This window comes from Camarhynchus parvulus, chromosome Z (genome assembly GCF_901933205.1).
Source record: "Camarhynchus parvulus chromosome Z, STF_HiC, whole genome shotgun sequence".
Lineage (NCBI taxonomy): Eukaryota > Metazoa > Chordata > Aves > Passeriformes > Thraupidae > Camarhynchus > Camarhynchus parvulus.
Window position 1 is genome coordinate 9,900,255 of NC_044601.1, and position 18,225 is coordinate 9,918,479.

An 18,225-nucleotide genomic window follows, 5' to 3' on the forward strand; every position below is an offset into this window, starting at 1 on the left:
AAAGGTTTTTGACTCTAATAGGCTGAAGCCTTTCTAGATTCATCTCATGACACCTTCACATCCCTTAACATCTTGCAAGGCAGGCCCTTCCGCTGCAGCTTTATTGAAAGTCAGTAGGAAAGAACTAGAAGGCACAAATCTGAGAATCCAAACTTGACTGACTCCCAGGATCAAGAAGCAACCTGTTTTACAGGATTTTATTTGGGAAATTTCTGCCTTTGGGTTTAAAACTATTCTTCTCTTCCTTAAGAGGATGGGCAGCCATGCTAAGGTGAACAGAGATTGTGCTTTGGCCAATGTGTTTCCTCTTCACTTGCTTTTGGGGCTGAGCTTGTTCCTGTGGAACTGCTCCATTCACAGACCCTGTGAGGTGGACATTCAGCTGGCCCAGAGCCACAGTGAACAAAGTCCATCCTCTGTGCATTTGAAACCATCCTGAGCACAGAGGGGACAACCGCAGAAACGCCCTTGTACTTCTCCCGGATTATCACAGCGTGTCACCCTTGCTCCACGTGTTGCTCTGTTGGGTTGCACTTGTAAGGAGCTGAAAAGTGGGTGAACCAGCAGTGCGAGAGGGCAGTTATCATGCTGGAATCTGACCTTCCTCATTGCTGGCTGGCTTATTATCATTCAGCTCTTCCTCTTTTCCAGGAGAATATGGAAACATTCAGTAAGAGCTCTGAAGTCCTTACATATGTTGACCCTACCTTGTCCTCAAAAAATCCAAGTAGTTTGAAAACAAAAACAAAAACAAAAACAAAAACAAAACAAACAAACAAACAAAAACCCATCTGTAGTTTGTACTAAAGATTAGAAACTGTAGATTGCAATAAAGGGGCAAATATAGACACCACTAGCATATGACCATGACCCAAAAGAGTTGCCTGCAGTCCAAGTCACTTGCTGACACTGGTGCTTCCAGTTCAACCACAAAACAATAATGAAAGAATCAGTTTCATCGTGCAAACATTTTAATGCAAACTAGACACGGATTTAGTTTCAATGCATTGACGAGCAGCTAAACTGCGGAGGAGAACTGTGACCACAGGGCGAGCCTTGCTTCACCAGCCCAATCTCCTTCTGCGACAAGGTGACCCACTCACAGTGGGTGAGGGAAAAGCACTGCTGAGGTCACATCTCAAATCCTGTGTTCAGTTTTAGGCCCCTTACGGCAAGAAAGGCATTGAGGTACTGGAATGTGTTCAGAGAAGCTCAGTGGAGTTGGGGAAGTGCCTGGAGATTAAGCCATGAGTGGCTGAGGAAGCTGGAAGTGTTTATCCTGGAGGAAAGGAGGCTCAGGGGAGACCTTATCACTCTCTACAATGCCCTGGAAGCAGATGGCAGCAAGGTGGGGATGGATCCATTCTCCAAGGCAACAAATTACAGGAGTAAAAGCAATCCAAGAGTACAAGAGGAGGGGGAGGATGAGAATTTTGTTTCTGTGCAAGGGGACATAACTTTTCATTGCAATAAAACTCAGAGTAAGATGACATGGCCCAGAAAACCTCTGACCTCTCCACCTAAGCCAGCAACATCTGCCTACACTCCCTGTGTTCCTTTCAACTACAACTTTGGAGGGTCTGGTCAAGGGCCCCCTTAGTCCAGAGTCCCAGGGGGATCCTGTGGCTGGGTTTGCCCAGGGTGGGGATGCCCAGGACCCTCTGAGCCCAGCAGTGGGGACCAAGGCTGGGGCTCGTGGGCTGGGAATGGTGGCTCTGGGGGTTTCAATATCATGGAGGGTGTGTCAAACTGGAAGCTGTGCCAGGGACATCACCAGGCAGCCCCAGCCCCAGCACATTTGGATGCTGGCAGCCAGTGAGTGTTGTGGTGTTCGCAGGGGTCCAAGGATGAGGGAAGAGATGAGGATCTGGCTCCATGTTTCAGAAGGCTTGATTTATTATTTTATGATATATATTATATTAAAACTATATTAAAAGAACAGAAGAAAGGATTTAATAAGAAGGCTAGCAAGCAAAGGAAAAAGAATGGAATTATGATAAAATCTTGTGACTCTCAGACAGTCCAAGACAGCTGGACTGTGATTGGCCATTAATTAGAAACAACCACATGACACCAATTAAAGATGCACCTGTTGCATTCCACAGCAGCAGATAATCGTTGTTTACATCTTGTTCCTGAGGCCTTTCAGCTTCTCAGGAGAAAAATCCTAAGGAAAGGATTTTTCATAAAGCATGTCTGTGACAAGTGAGTGCACATACAGGGGGACAGCTGAGCTGGATGGGGGCTGGGAAAGGTGCCCTAGGGATTTAAAGCCAGAGGGAGAGTGGGGACCCTCAGGGCAGGGCACTGTCTCCAGGGCTGGGGGAAGTGGGGCTTGGGGCTCTCAGCATGGCAGGTGCCCAGAGAGGCTCTGGGGACATTGCAGGTGTCACCAGCTCCCTGCTCCCTCCCAGCCAGACATGCTGAATGCCCTCTCCCCCCATCTCCTCCAGGCCCTAGGGCCAACAACAACTCTCATCCTGGCTCTGCTGGGCATCTAGCCCAGCCTGAACCTGAAGCACCAGACTGATGTGTCCCCAGCCAAAGGGATACAGGAGCACAAGGAATATCTCCATCAGGAGATGACTAGGCTCCTGCAGGAGACTGAGGGGAGCAGTGGCACCAGGGAAGCCCTGCTCCCTTCTGCACTGCAGCAGCAGTGGCTTCTTTGGGACAGTGCAGCAGCCCTGGTTCTGGTTCTGCTCACTATGGGCTGCTGGCCAGTCAAGAGAAGGAAGCCTCAGGAGCCTCCTCAGCAGCTCACACTGTTCTCTTCCCAAAGACACCTGTGAGGCTGGAATCAGGCTGACTGTGTGATGTTTGCCAGTGCTGAAGTCTCCAGTCAACAATTTATGATTCATTTGTGAATCCTCACAAGATTCCAATGAGTGTCTATATGGCAGCACCGATAATCTGCCAGCAGCTCTTCGGTATAACAAAATCCCATCAGTTGTTTTTTATTTTCCAAGTGTCATTTTTTTCAGCCAGTCCCCATCTCTCCTGTCATAACAGATGTGTGAAGCTGGAGATTTTTGCCCTTTTCCAGGGAAATCATTGTATTAGAAACAACACTTGGCGTGAAACTCAGGGGTGGGTACTCGGGCACAGAGACACATCAGCACTGCAGATATGAGCAATGCAGACCCGAGGCTCCAGCACCACCTTCTTCCTGGCTCTTGGAAGTGTTGCTCCGCAGGCACCGCGCAGCCTCTTCCAGCAGAGCCAGAACGGCTCCCCAGGGAGCAATACCAGACTTGTGGAGCTGCAGCTCCTGATTACAGCAACGCTTTCTGGTAGCACGAGATGAGCTGCGGGAACTGAGCAGCAAGAGTGGAGCCAGCGCCTCACACCAAGGTCAAAATGTGCCCATGATTCCCTCCTAACCACCTCAGAGTGGTGTCTGGAGGGAGCTGTCCCTAGTTCCCCTCCCGGCCCTAAAAACATGCTGCTGAGACGAGGAGAATGTGATGGTTTTTCTCTTATGTCCTCTCTCCCCTCAGGAGGAGAACTCCTCAAGCCAATGAAAGGAAAGGGTTTGGGCTACCCCTGTGTGAATACAGAAGAGCAACCTAAAGGTTTTCATTAAGAAATCCTAATTAAGAAATCTCCACTAAGGAAGGCTGCTGTTGTGTCTTAAAGGACAATCTGACTAATGCAGGGTATTACAAATGTCTGCAACAGCAAACAACAGCCAGAAGTCGATGAGCAAACTCCCAGGCTGTATGACTCCATCCTTTAACCCCTTAGAGCTCACTGCTGGAGCAGGATGAAATCTCTGCTCCACAACAGAATGCACATCTCAACGGAGAATTTTTGAGACAGAGAGAAGGTGCACTGTGGCACAGGGCTCTCTGTGACAGCAGCAAACCCAAACAGTCTTTCTGAGGAGAACTGAGCCCTGTTCCCCTGCTCAGATTTACTGATGAGTCTCAGCCAAGGCTTGCAGCTCCATACCCTGGTAGGGATGTGGGATCACACCATGAGGGGTGTTGGAGCCCTTGAGAGGATGCTGTGGCCCTGGAGGGGATGCTGTGGCCATGGCAGGGATGCTGTGGTCCTTGAGGGATGTTGTGGGCCTTGAGGGGATGCTGTGACCATGGAGGGGATGTTGTGGCCATGGAGGGGATGTTGTGACCCTTCAGGGAATGCTGTGGCCCTTCAGGGGATGCTGTGGCCATGGAGGGGATGCTGCACCTCACAAAGAGTGGCACACGAAGGATGCTCACAAACTCTCATTCTGATTTCAGCCTCATAGATGTCTTCTGGGAGACCAGAACACTGACTGTAAGCTGATGAGGAGACTCCTGGAAATTCCCTTTCCTGGCCAGCCATGGCAAGCAGGCCCAGAGCTGCTGCAGGCCCGGGGCCTGCCTGAGCTTGGCAGAGAGTTGCCATGGCTACCAAGTGAGCTGCTTTGAGGAGGAAAAGATGAAATCTGGCCTGGCTGCCAGTCCACAGCCACCAGGGGAGCTGTGGCAGTGCCTTGTGCAGGGGGCACCACCACCAGAGAAGCTCTGATGCCTCCAAAAGCCATCAGCCATTCCAGGGCTCCCAGCTCCCAGGTGCTGCGTGCCAACTTTGGAATGGGAAAGTGAAGTCATCCTGAGCTGTTACAGGAATGAAGGAAGAACTGAGCCCTTTTGCCAACTTCACTGTGGTTGCAGGGCTCTTGTCCCCACTCCCTGGCCAGCTGCTGGCACAGGAACAGCCGTGTCCATCCCCACCATCTCCATCTCCGGGGCACCACAGAGCTGACACACAACAAGGGTGTCCTTGGGCCATGTCCAGAGCTTTGTCTCACTCCCCAGCATGGCTTGGCAGGCTCACCATTCCATTTGCACTTTCCAAAGTGCACCCCTGCCTGGAGAAGGCTTTTTTTAGCTCACTGCAGCCGGGAACTGAAAGCATTGTGTTAGGGGTGAAGTGTGAGCACAGACCTGCATGTAGAAATCTCTTGACCCTGAATTAACTTCTAGCTGCTTGTTCTGCCTCCAAAAGGAAGGAAAGAGAAAAAACAAAGGGCAAAACAAAGAAGGGGAAAAGATTAAAGAAGAGGAGGGGAGAAGGAGAAGGAGAAAGAAGGAGAAGGAGAAGGAGAAGGAGAAGGAGAAGGAGAAGGAGAAGGAGAAGGAGAAGGAGAAGGAGAAGGAGAAGGAGAAGGAGAAGGAGAAGGAGAAGGAGAAGGGGAAAGAAATAAAAGAGAAAAAGGAAAATAAGAAGGAAAAGGAAACTGAGTAAAAATTTTTAAAAAATCAAGCAGATTCCATGCCTTCCCCAGGTGGCACATATTTTAAGTGTTTCAAGAGAAGATAAGGAATGTATCAACAGACTATGCCCCATGACTATAATCTGTCTTCTGCCAGCTTGGCTTCAGTTTGGAATTAGTAGCAAGTACATTTAAAAAAAAATTAAAAATTAAACAGGCTCTGTGTTACTGGTGTTTCAGCTGTGTCCTCACATGTATACTGGCAGAATACCCTCTGCATCAAATTTTAATTGCAATCAGTTCTGGGGTTAGAACACTGATGCCTTTATTTGTAGCAGTGAAGCATCACTTTTACAGTGCTGCCTTTTACCTGTTAAATTGAAATCTGAAAAAACAGAATGCATCTGATAGAGTCAACAGCAGATTTTTCTCTCTCAGCTGTAAGAGGACTGATATTTTCCCCATGGGTCTCTCTCCACATGATCTGAGAACAGCCTGGACACTGATTTCACAGAATGATTTTAATTTTTCCACATTTCACAGCCCTGCTGCATCCTGTCTCAGGCCCAACATGATGGCAATTCTTCACTTGCAGCTGCAGGATCCCTCAGCCCAGCTCCTTGGATGTGGTAAGCTCTACTAACTCTTCACAGAAGCAAAAAGACCCACTGGCGCGTCCCCAGTGGGCTTTACAGCCAGATGAAGAATAAAAAAAAAAAAAATATATATATATATACACCTTAGAAGTCCTTATTTTCCCCTGTAGGAAGCCAACCAGAGTTAATTTCTATTAAAAGGAGATTGCATCATTTAAGATTCCTACCACTCCATTTTCTTTGCCTCCTGTTCCAAAATTTTTCAAAATAATGACACAAATTGAATCTGAGTGAGAGGTGAAAACAAATTTAGGCAAGGCAAGATAACAATGATAATTTTTGTGTTCTCAGTCTCAGAAAGGATCAGTTCCTTAGGCAAAGAAAGATCACCTATCTTGAACAACATAAAGATAGAAGTTAGGCTGCACATGCAAGGGAAGGGTCCCACCCACAGGGCAGGGAAATGTGCACCCCAATTTCCTGGCCAGCTCACTCTCAAGATGCCTCTCACCACAAAAACTGGTACTGCCAGCATGGCTATTTCTGCCTTCATTCACTACTCAAGATTTTGATTTACATTAACAAATTGGAGGCTGAAGCTTGAGGCTACTTTACTACTTGAGTTATTACTGGCTGTGTCTCCCCCTACATTGCACAACAGGAACATAAAATGGCTTTACATGCAAATAACCACATATTTTCCCTACTTTTCCTTACATACCACATCAATCACAGAGCCCCACAGACAAGACTCTCTGCATACTGCAGGAAAGGGGGAAATATTTCCAGCAACGTGATAGCTTCACTTGTTTCTGTAACAAGTTTTGCTGCTGCAGAGGAGAAGAGGGAGCTGTGAGCTCTGGCAGCAGACAGGATGAGATGAGGCACAGGGAGGAAATGAGTCACAGCCCCAGAGGGGCAAAGGGAGTTCCCCAGAGAAGAGACAGCAGAAATCAAATCCTCCTGGGGCAGCCTGAAGAAGAAGAGACACAGCTGGGACAAAGTGTACCACGGCTCAGGAGAACACACCACTATCATGCCACCAATGCTTGGAGCCATTTTGAGATGTGAAAGGGCTGTGTAGGTCTAAGAGTTTAAATTCCTCAGATTCTGTCTTTCTGCCACATCTTTCAGTATTTCTCAGTAAGGCAGGGAGATGCTTGAGACTCAAATGCCATCACACTATGGGGGGAAAAGAGATGAATAATGTAATTTACCCAAAGTAATGATGCATAGTTGATCCTGTTTTGATTCCCAGGAATGGTAGAAACCAGGGTACCACAGACTCTTTCTGGAGGACTTGGGGCTGAGGACACAAAAGCCTGTGTACAGCAAATATTAACCCAGGTATGAGTTATCTTGAATGAATCTGCACTGCCAGCAGGACAATTTGAAGCATCCAGTAGCCATTAAAAATAAGAACAAAACCAAAACCAACAAATACACAAACAAAAGGTGAAAAGCACTGTGGTGAAATTTATTGAGCAAGGTCTAGAAATGTCTAACACATATCTAACACATATGTCTAACACATAGCTGTGAAAGACAAGGGTGTAAAGTCTGTTACCTCCTGGGTGTGTGGTGCAGCTGATTTGGGGTTTTTTTTTACAGAGCCCTGGTCCACAGGGTGAGGAGATGGAGAGGAGGGGAGGCAGTGCAGCCCCACCGACAGGCGGGAGACTCCTCCAACAGCACAAGCACAGCAGCGCCCAACTCATCCCAAACTCGTCATTTCTCTGCTCAGAAATTCACATCCGGGCTAGAATGACTCTTAGGAACCTTCCCGCACAGGATTTCTGGCAAGACAAACAAGAAAAACAAAGGGTACAAGCACAGTCTTGTCAACAGGTCTGTGCAGCAGAGCCCGGCTCATCTGCAGAGTCAAGGAAAGGAAAGTTTCAGCTTTAACAACACAGCTCTGCCAAGGTCCGGGCACTGCTGCGGGTGAGTCACGCCTTGAGCATCCCACAAAGAGCTGCTCTGTAAACACGGCAGGCAGCGAGGAGCAGCAGGGAATGGCAGGATTGCGATCAGGGGGAGGAAAAGCACCCGGCAGCCCAGCACCCACTTAGCCCAGCCCTGGGAACAGGGATAAACCACTGCCCGAGCAAAGCGCTGCTCCCCGCCCCGGACCGCTGCATCACTTCACCAAGCCTTCCGACAGCGCTGAGGAATTCCTCTTGGCACTTTGGGGGTCTGTACTTCACATTTCCCATCCCCAGAGGCCCCCCCGGGATTCCTTCTTGGTGTTACAGATGGATAATGAGAGGATTGGCTCTCGCAATTAAGGGATAACTATTGTGTGAATATTAAGAAAAGCTTTCGTGATGTATAGTTATGTTATTGTGGTTTAGATGTCCTCTGTTCTCCCCATAGTTCCCTTTTCGCCCCTGTATTGTTGCCATCAGACAGCCGGGGTTGTCTAGACCAGGTACAAAGAAGGCTGCACATGTGCCCCCTGCATGGGGCAGCTGGGAATGGAAAAGCTTGGTGCTTAGGGGGTGAGGCAGGGCAACATCTGACCTCCAATCAAGCTACAAGAAAGCAGTTTGCACCGATAAATGGCAAAGAGGTGACTGACAGACTCTGGGAAGGGCCAGGGTTGGCTGATGCAACCCCCAGGTGTATAAAACACTGAGCATCCATCTTGAAGAAGAACCAGCCACGTGTTCTGCACGAGGGGCAGTTCACAGGGCTGCAACTTTTTCCTTATGTAGTCCTTTTGTTGTATTTTTGTCAAGGTTTAATAAACCTTTCTAGATTTTCAAAGTGAGCAGTTGTTTCTCACATTGGGAAGGCAAAGTCAGTCCCCCAGTTCCTGCTGCAAACCCTGGAGATTGGGCAGCAGGGGCAGAGGATGTGGAGTGTGAAAAATGCATATTTTATTACTGGCTTTTCACAAATATTAAAATTAATATTATAGGTGTATTGTTAGAAAGTTATGCTGTATTAATTCTCTTAAGTAGTGTGTTAAATATAGTTTCAGGTTATAACATGATGTTAAAATAGAAACTATGCTATGTAAGATACTTTTTTTTAAAAGAAAGAACTTGCAGTGAGATAGCAGCCACAGGACACCTAAATCTTTCAGAGAAAGAGATTTTATTACTCCATTATCAGAAGAAATTAACTTCTTCCCGCCTTGCTCAACCCTAAAGATGTTGTTAGGATTAAGAGGAAGAAGTTGATGATGACCAGACAGAATCCTGGGTTTGAATGGAATTTATGCATCATGTATGAAGTGTATGAATATGCAACAGGTTGTTGTTTTTAAGGGTTAATCCTCTGTTAACATGGGTCCTTTTTCGGGCTTATGCTGCCCAGAAAAAGGTACCTGGACACCTGTAACGCTTTGTTTTTATTGTCTCATATTGTCCTAATCAAAATTGTCCAAAAATTTTATTACTCTAATTATATTGCTATTTTTATAACCATTTTATTAGTAGTAAACTTTTAAAATTTTAAAAACAAGTGATTGGCATTTTTCACATAGTCCTTTTGTTGTATTTTTGTCAAGGTTTAATAAACCCTTCTAAATTTTCAAAGTGAGAAGTTGTTTCTCACATTGGGAAGGCGAAGCCAGTCTCCCCTGCTCCTGCTGCAAACCTAGGTTGGGAAGCAGGGGCAGAGGATGTGGAGGAAATGTCTGGGCTGGCATCACCACACAGATACTGGCACTGAACTCTCCAAACTCCTTGTTCTTCCTGTGAAAAACGCCAATCACTTCTTTTTAAAATTTTAAAAGTTTAATAATAATAAAATGGTTATAAAAATAGCAATATAATTAGAGTAATAATAATTTGGACAGTTTGAATGAGGAAAATATGAAACAGAAACAAAGAGTTACGGACCTCCAGGTAGCTTTTCCTGGGGAAAATAAACCTGAAAAAGGAGACTCGGTAACAAAGGATTAACCCTTAAAAGCAATAGCCTGTTGCATGTTCATACACCTCATACATGATGCATAAATTCCATTCATACATGATTCTGTCTCGTCAGTGTCAACTTCTTCCTCTTAATCCTAACAGCAGCGTCCTAACTGAGCGAGGCAGGAAGAAGTTCGTTTCTTCTGATAAGAGAGCAATAAATTCCCTTTCTCTGAAAGATTCAGGTGTCCTGTGGCTGCTATCTCAGTGCAAGTCCTTTCTTAAAAAAAAAAAATCTTACATAGCATAGTTTCTATTTTAATATTACATTATAACCTAAAACTATATTTAACACCCATCTTAAGAAAATTATTACAGTATAACTTTCTAACATAACACATATAATATTCATTTTAATATTTGCAAAAAGCCAATCATCAGATATGCATTTTTCACAGTTATCTTCTGGCAACAGTACACAGTGCTGGTAGACCTTTCCAGAGCCTTTTTTAAAAGGATAAATTTGCTATCATGATTTATCAGTATTTTCCCTACAGTGGGAGAGGGTTTTCACAGGTGTAGATATCTTAACCTGGCTCATACAAAATACTGTTTCCACATTTAGCTGTTGCAAAAATGATGGTTTTTTTACTTGATCTAAAACTCACTGAGTGGCAGTAGAAAGCCAATACTTGCAGAGAGGTTTGAAGCTGGTCCCTGTCAAGAACAAGTGACCACATTTCCTCCAGCTGTGGCAAATTCTGAGGAGTGGAGGAGGATTTTGACTTCCTGGTGTCCCTAGCAGGTGGGCACTTGCACTCATACTGTGCTCTTTGCAAAAATATTGATGTTCAGGGTCTACACAGCAGGATGCATTCATTTTCAGTCTCAGGGCTGCTATTTTTGACATATTTCTTAATTGCACATTAATTATTTAGCTTATTACTCCACCCCAAAGCTGCTGTGCTGCTGGCCTGGTGCCTCAGGAGAGCAGAGCAGGACAGATCTGTCACGGAGCTCACTGGGGTGAGTCAGAGCAGAGCTGTGAGGAGAGCAGGAGCCATGGGGTGAGAGTGTCATCCACCTCCCAGAATGGATCCCGGGGATCCAGCCCCTCTCCCCTTCCAGGGAGCTGCTCTGCTCCTCATCCAGAAGCGGCCTGGGAATTTGGACACAGGGCAGGGGTGCTCTGTTGGTGGCAGGACAGAGAATCACCATGAGCAGGGTGGCCAGGATGGTTCTGGCTGGGCATGGTGTTTCTGTCCCTGTCAGTGCCACTCGACACAAACCAAATTCATTTCCTCAAGCAGAGGATTTCCTGTCTCTCCTCTCCTCCTCCGTGGTGACTTGAATTACTTCGGATTTTGCAACATTTGGGGCTGCTGTTCACAAAACCTAAGTTCCCCCAGAACCGCTGTGCATTTTCCACCCGCCCACATTTGTGGCACATATTTGGTGTATGTGCAGATGGAGTTTTCTCACCTTCACAGCCCAGCACAGGGCACTGGACACCCACAGGCAGCTCTGGGGTGGTCCACAGGGAGCAGAGCACCACCTCAGCTCACAGGGTTGTCTGGCCCCCCAACTTGCCTCGGAGAAGCAGCTCTGCGTAGAAGTGACAGATTTGTCGGTTTGGGATGTGCGAAACCCCCTCCCTTCCTGTCACAGCTCATGATGATTTGCACATCAGCGGCATGTAAATCGTGCTGGCTTGCTCTACCAAGTGGTTTCACCACAAATCAAATTCTCTGCACTCCTGTGCTCCCCTTGCTCCTGAGCATGCACGGAAATGGGTTTTGCTGCAGTGCAGGGCTGCCCCACTGCACATCTCAGGGCAAATACAAATCCCCAGATTAAAAGAGAAAGGAGGAGCTGAGAACTGCTCCCAGGGGAAAGCTGTCCATGCTTTGGCTCCATTAATGCCATATGCCTGTGTTCAGAGGAGCATGAGCAGGAAGGGAAGCTGCTGCAAGCAGGGATGTCCTCGGGCAGTGCATGGCAGAGCCTTTCACCCAGTGAGTGCTGTGACCCTGGTGCTAACTTATCCATGCTTCAGCCCAATGCCTGTTCAACCTGCTGGCTTTTTTTAACTACTACAAATGTCTGCTGCCTTCAGAGCAACACTCAGCTGTAAAATGTTTCCCATACTACCCATGTTTCCTTTCCAAGAAATCCCAGCTCCGTGTTTTCACGCACTTCTGAAACAAGAAATGATTTATTGAGAAGCTGTGTTGCAATTTCCCATAAAATATTCCTGTGCTGGCCTGTCCTTAGTTTGGCCTCCTTTTTGTTGTTTTGACTGGAAGTTGTGCTTCTTAAGAGGCACCAAGTGTGGTATTAACCTAAGAAAAGACCAGAGAAACTTTATCTGGAGGGAGCCATGGTGCCAACAGTGGAGGAGAACTTGATCCGTGCAACTGAGAAAAGATATGAAGAGGGAAGTAATGGCAGAGCAGTGGATATAATGGATTCAGGAAGGCAGGCTGTAAGCAGATACATGGTTATCAATATTAATGCAGCTTTTAACATATTAATGTCATTTTCAGATGAGGCCCTAGTTAACCAAGTTAAACACAGGATGAACCAGACTCTAACAAGGCTGATAATTGCTCCACATCCACCAACCCCTATCCAGCCAGTCTGCAATTATTGAGCAGACAGAGCCCAGCATTGTAATTTCCCTGCCTCTCAACAGGAATTTCTTGCTTCCCAGAAGTTTTTTTTCCCCATACCCTGTCACAAGTGCAGGAGGAAACACTATGGAAGTACTCTTGTAATTACTGACATTTTGTTTCACAGGCAGCTGCTGAAAGAATACAATAAGAATCACAGAATCACAAAATAATTTAAGTTGAAAAAACCATTGAGATCATCGAGACCAACTGTTAATCCAGCACTGTCAAGCCCAACACTAAACCATGTCCCCAAGTGCCTTTTTACATTTACATGCCTTTCAAATCCCTTCAGGGATGGTGACTCCACCTAGGCAGCATCACTGTCCAAACAACATAGGATCAGGGAAGATCCTATCCTCCTTCCCTAGGAGGAAGTAAAAGAGGTATTTTGCAGTCCTGGCAGAAGAGCATTTTGTGTTTTATAGCTATCAGCACTGTCCAGGTCTTTCCCAGAAGCAGTCCTGAAAATCCCCAAGGAACAGCTGCAAAATCTTTTTTTCGCATTACAGGGTCATGGCCACTCTGCGCTGCTTTTGTCACTGACAGCTACAGCTGATATCCAGGCTGCAGCTCTGGATAACCCTTGCAAAAGCTGAGTGGAGGCAGGTGGAAGAGATTTTTTTCCTCACATTCCTAGCCCTAGATGATCTCAAAGTTTTCTGTCAAAATCCTGCCTTACGCTAACATTTTGGTGTGTAACTTCATTGGAAATTTATTATACCTACCAGTGCTGTTTTGAGTTATTCTTATTCAGTGTTTAGTCACTAGTGTTTTTTTCTACCTGTGAATCATGGGAGCATTGGTTAGTGTATCACATCTTGTACAAAATAATTGCAAGATATTTATGTATGGGCGAATGCATATGTACATTATACATAAAGTAGTTGAGAATTAGCTTTAGTTTTGCTTTTGGATTAGTTATAAACTGTATTTTAATCTGGCTTGGGCTTTTTCAGCCTTGATTGCATGTGAATCTGTGCATGGGTTAGACAGTGAGGAAAAGACAAACCAAAACACAAACAGGGGGTATGATGACATGTAAAACCTCACCTTCATCACCCTGGCATCAAAACTCACCCACTGCACCTTTGCAAGCCAAAGTAGGCAATTTTTCACTTCTTTTACCAGATACACTTCAGAAATCCACAACCCTTTTTCACAGCCCTTCCTCTGGGGAGCCTTTTAATACCAAGAATCTCAGGATTAATTTCACCTGAAGAAGGGAACTGCCCTGAGGGGAGCATTGTTCACCTTGATGATTAAGGATAAGGGCACTGTGGCACTGGAGGCAATACTATCAGTCTCAGGCAAATTACTGTTTCTCTAGCAAACGGAGACTAAGTGAGAAAATGTCGAAGGAGTACGTAGAATTTTTAATCTCCTGCTTGGATTTTATGATTCGGCACAGATCAAAGCATTTTCCAAAAACCTGCACGTTGACAGTGTAAGCTGTACTTAAAAGCAATGTGTTTTATTTTGTGAGCGTGGATTTCTATCGATTTTGAAACCCTAGTGTATAAAGAGTTTAAAGTATATTTCTAAGAGCACAAGGCTTTTCTGTCTCACCTCTCACAAGACTCACCAATCTGCAATTTCTACCTACAGAATTCTACCTACCATTCTAACCCTACAATTTAAGAACACAAGATGAATGGTATTGTAATTTTCATATGTATAAATATTTACAAATCAGGCTCAATGAGGCCTAGTCCATATAATTTTTGTATTTTTATAATTCAGTTTACATCTGAGAGAACATACCTCACACTGGGAAAGTTCTTTTCAGATAAAGGCAGCAGACAGAGTGAGCTGCAGGCTGGCCACTCCTGCATAGCTGCAATGCTTGACATTCAGTGGGGAAACGCCTCACTCATCATGCTGCTCTTCCTTTTGCACTCACTTTGGGGTCACAACCTCATCTGGATCTGTACCCAGTCCAGAAAAATGCCTGTGGTTTGTTAAAAGCTTAATTTATAGCGTGATTTTCAAGTCAATTACCTTGAATTTCTGCTGACTCCCAGAACTGACAGCACCCTTTGCCTTCCCCAGTATAAACTCGAGAGAGAGGAGAGGACCAAACAGGTGGGTAGAACACAATCCTGGATGATGAAGGCTACAATCTTGGATTTTTTCCCCTCATAGTTGTATGTGATACCTTGTACTAAACTTTGGGATTTGCTGCATTTCAATGTAACAAAGGAGAAAATTTGCATAGATAAAAACTTTCATACATATCACCCAAATCTGGCTCCAGAAATTATTCAAGATTAATTTCTATATGGTTTTGGTTTTTAATTAAAGTTCAGCTCGGTATTTAGGGAATTACAAAATATTAAATCTCAAGGAAGACTAATTTTCTCTTGGTTGGTGTCAAAGTTTATGTCTTCTGTCTCAGGAGAGGAAATCCCCACTCAGCAGTGGGATAAAGTCCAGCAGGAAATCTTCAAACTGCACTAAACTAGCAGAGGACATAAAATTTATATGATATGAGATGTTTATAACATGTGCAAAAATACATGTGTCCATAGATAAGGAAATAAACCTTTCTTTTCAATAATAAGGACTGGCATTATTGCCTTCTAGAGCAAGGATGTCATCAAACTAGGCTTATCAACAACCAGTATTTCCAATATTTAAAAATTCCAATTTCCATTTACTGAATGTGTTGTGAACAAAAACAGTAGAAGAAGAAATTAAATGTACTTTGTTTTTGTGGGTGTGATAAAACAGGGTGGGACTGAATGCATCAATTAAAAAGAGAAAAAAAAGTAAATCCTAATGGTTTTGGGTTTCAGAGGAAGTCAAGAGAACAAAAGCTTCCAATGAATTTCTTTGTAAACCACAGGAAGAGGATGAAAGAGATGAAAAAAACCCTCTATTTTTAACTAGTTTTTATACTAAGACTTCTTTTAAACTATCCTAGATAAAAATCCAATTACACAAGAGATTTTGTACTTTATTTTGTAGATTTTGTGAATGACTCATAAGCTTGCAGTCATACCATTATGCAAGTTATATTAATAAAATATGTATGCCTGGCAAAAATTTCATCCCATCCTGCCAGAATTTAGAGCACCTTTTTATTGGGAGGCATTTGACGTCAACCGGTGCCCTTTGGAGATGAGGCATGGTGGGGAAAATGAGTCTGTGATTCTCCATTCCAATTTTAGACTTCTAATACCTTGAATTACAAGGAAATATATCCATGACTATTAAAAGCACACAAACTCTTTTTGAGTACTTCTTCACATCACACATAACTGCAGTAAAGAACAACCTGTGTGTTCCTGATGCAGTCACCTGCTCTTTTTCCAGCCAATAAACATTGAAAAAAAAATTATGTTTGTGCTGTCCATCACTTCTTGCATCTGTTTCTGATCAGCCCTGTGCAGAACTCCATGGCTAATGCCATGTAAAATCTCAGCAAGCCTCAGTGGCTTTGTTCACTTGATAATGTTCTGAAGGAATAAGTAGACACTGTGACAGAAAACACAGTGTGATTTTGATACCACACACTTGTTTGCTGCATGAAAAACTTATTTTTTCCTAGTTAAAGATAATAAGTGTCAGACTGACTTGGATAATTACGACTGCTCTACTCATCTACTCAAACATCCAAATCTTCACCCAAATGAGTAAACTGTTGGAGTGGTGTTTAAGCCTTCAGTATTTAAAAAGCTGACTCAGGCATCCAGCTGACTCTCCTGTCAGACAAACAAGAACCTGCTTTTCCATCCCCAGGTAAATGTGCGCTGCCTGCATCCTTTACATATAAACTACATACAGCTAAGAATAAACTTGGGCAGAAATTGCCAATAAACAATGGTTTCTTGAAGCCGTGGCAGGCTAGAGGAGCCTTCTAATAGAAGCAACAATGCCAAGCCCTCGGCCCTAAAGCAAGATTTCCTTGCAAGGCTGGATGGAGCCCAGCCAGTTTACAAAACACTGCAACAACTGCAGGACCTGGGGCAAGCGTCTGGGCAGCTCCCCTCCTTCCTGCAGCAGTGCTTAGACCTCATTTATAACTTGAACCTACTGGCAGAGCTGGAATGATGTGCTTATGGGTCAGCAGGACCCTGAATGCCCAGAATGATGCAGGCTGACATCACCGAGGGTTTCTTCTCAGGCTGCCCTGCTCCTGTGCAGCTCCACCACTCCAATTACTGTCAGCTCCAGTTGTTCCTCATCAGGCAGTGAGGTGGGCGACGCTCCCTGAGGGCTGCCTGGGGCCAGCAGGGAGGGTCTGCTGCCTGCAGCCAGCTGGAGGAATGCAGGTCTGTTAGACCTGTCAGAGTGACCCCAGGTAAACCTGCACAGGGGTAAACCTGCACACATCAGCTCCTCCACATCCTCTGGAGTGCCTTGGCTGAGTGTCACAGGCTGAAATCAGGAAGGAAAAGCAGGGGTGGCTTCAGGCAGATCCCTCTGAACATTCCCCCTCTCTCTGCAGAACAAAGTCCTTTCCCAAGACCTCGAGGGGAGGCCTCACCCACTTGTCTGACAGCCGAGGGCGTGAGCACTAATTGGGTTTACAGGCTTCCAACCACCTAGATTAACCTACTGCCTGCTCCCCAAGGAAGCAGCTGACGAGCACTCCCTAAAGACTGGGACACTTTTCCTTCCTTCTGCTTATACAAAGGGCCTCCTGACCCAAGGATGTGCTCAGAAGCTGCTGCTGTTACCCCTTCAGAGTAGTGCAACTCCTCCAACAGCTGTTCTGTGGGAACCCAGGAAATTCCCTGGAAGACTCGAGCCCCAGTCTGGGGGGGTTCAAAGACCTTGGCACAGAGCCCAAGACCCCTGTGCCTTTGATTTAGCCCTTGGAAAAAACAATTACCAACCTGGTATGAAGAATTACAAGCCACAAAAGTTTAAGTACAATGATAGTGAATTTATCACAGGGTGAAAAATAGATCTTTTGTGGTTTTTAGAATGGAAGTTCAGGGGGCAAGATGGAAGAATTAGGGCATGACCAGCCTTTCTCCTTCTTCTTGGCCTCCATCTTCTGCTGTGATGTTGGTACTTTTAGATGGGTTTAGATTAAAAGCACACTGTCTAACATGGGTGATAGGTATTGGAAAATTGTAAATATTGTACCCGTAGTTTTTAGTATAAAAATGTAACACCACCCTGGGGACAGGCAGAGTGCCTGGAACTGTCCTGCTGAGTGGACCTCGGCAAAACAGGAGAAAAAGTTTTATAAATAAGATACAATAAACAACCTTGAGACTGAGAAATGAAGAGCTCTGACTCTTTCGACCGCCAAGCTGAGAAAAAAGACTTTCTAACTTATCTCGGGGTGACAGTGCCCAGCTAGAGACCCCGAGACTGCCCCACCCATCCAGCCTGAGCCTGGGGCTTCCTGGCACAGAACACCCCAAACTCTGACTCCTTCTGTGGCACACAACCTGGCAAGACAATCCCGTCAAACTGTGCCCACTCCTGCACACAATACCTGTGTTTTCCATTTTATAACCTGACCTGCAACAAATGCCCTGGGTGTGAGGGGTAGCACCACACCAAGCCACGGGATGCGCGGCCAACTTCCAAACCAGCCGTGTTTGTTTGTGTGGTGGGAAGGTGCTGAGAAGCTGGGGCGGCACAGCTCTGGGGGAGCTGGCACAGGAGCCAGAGGCTGGTGGAGGGGCCAGGATGCCAAGGCTGGGGAAGGAGGCTCTCATAGGAACAGGGTGCCCGATTTGGAGGCAAGCTGGCCGAGGAGCCGGCGGAGAAGCCATGTGTCAGACCAGCCCCAAGAACCCTCCGCCGGCTCCATCTCGGGGGAAGGACAAAATCCTCGCTGGGGGCTGCCATGGAGCCTGCAGCCGCCTAGGTTGGGCTGTCGACACCCAAATGCTTTCCCAAGGGGAATCACTTTCGTG